Genomic DNA, 1,612 nt, shown 5'->3' with positions numbered 1-1,612 from the left:
GGACATTCTCATTCCTCAGTTCCAGGATGATTAGTGTGCTGCAGAGCAGTCTGGGTAGTGACTCCAGCGACTGTGAGGCTGACGATTCCAAAGGTCGTGACACACAAGCACACACACAACGAGAGCCCTATAAATTCACAAGTGATTGTAAAGACTATTAGAACATTACTGTGGCTTTAATGAGTTATTAATGAGTTATTAACAGGTTATTAATGAGTTATTAATGAGTTACTAATGAGTTATTAACGAGTTATTGATGAGTTATTAACGAGTGCTGCTGAAACCGAATGGCTGCAGTGTTTTTGTACGTGGCGTACGTTTCACTCCCAGAGGACCAGCGAAGTCCAGCTCAGGTCTCCACATGTGGTCTAACATCATTGGCTACGACCGGCTCGTAAATTATTATAATGTGTTAACGTATATCCGCGGAGATGCTAATTGACTTTTACTGCTGGGAAAACACAGGCTCGTGGAACTTACTGAGTTGTTCAATCTGTTATAACTATTAATAGCATTAGCATTAGCAGCAGCAGAAATAACATGTATCAGTTATCAGACTAAACGACTTAGAATTGTTTACACAGTGACATTTATTCCAACAGGAAACAGTTCATTTATGACATAATTATCCATAAAAAAACACAATATGTCCATGTTTTTCCCGGTGTTTATTAGAAAATATTAATATTTACTGAAATACTATTAAGTGTTCCCGGATTGTTTTTACTTGCAAAATTCATCAAGTGGGCCGGATCGCCCTTCACAGTGGGCCGATTTTGGCCCACGGGCCGTATGTTTGACACCCCTGTTTTCCAACATATATTGATTTTTTGATATGATGAGGGTCTCTCAGTAACCATCCAACCACAGGGACCCAGCACTGCCCCCCCCCCCCCCCCCCCTCACCCAGGTACCCTCACTGTGACTGCAGGAATATAAATAAACCCAAAAGCTCAGTGTGTTTTTTCAGGCCTAAGAATCGGTACCTGGTTAAACTTGGCAGGTGTTACGAATGTAAAGGAAATGTCTGTTAAACATTAGCCGGCATGAGGTCATCCGTTAGTGTGCTATAGAACTCCATAGCTGCAGGAGAGTGGGGGGGAGGGAGGGGGGGTCTAAGGCTAGACCAGGACTGGAGACCAGGACGAGGTGAGGACGGACCATATGGACCACATCTGGTCCTGGGAGACTGAGATCTGGGGTCAGTCTTTTAATAGTTGGAGAGTCAAGGAACATCTCCCTGACCCCTGGAGATGGACATAAATAAACCTATGTGCCACTCCCCTGCGCCCCCCCCCCCACACACACACAGACTGCATGTGGCAGTGATCTGGAACCACAATTAGCAAACGATGGAGGAAGAGGAGGGTAAAATTGGACGAGAGGTTTCTCTGATTGAGGGGAAATGGGAAACAGGCGAGATCAGATCTGGCCCCTTAGCCTCAAACACACACACACACACACACACACACACACACACACATATGCTGTGTGAATTATGGTTGCTGGATCAGTAACGTCATATCTCTGGCCCACTTTTGGTGTAGATCTGTCAACTCTGATCACGGCCTCATGTCCTTGGATTCAAATAAGGTTGGGGCGGGGAGGGGCC

Source organism: Cynoglossus semilaevis, chromosome 9 (assembly GCF_000523025.1).
Source record: "Cynoglossus semilaevis isolate Cse_v1.0 chromosome 9, Cse_v1.0, whole genome shotgun sequence".
NCBI lineage: Eukaryota > Metazoa > Chordata > Actinopteri > Pleuronectiformes > Cynoglossidae > Cynoglossus > Cynoglossus semilaevis.
Note: the sequence above shows the minus strand (reverse complement) of the source record.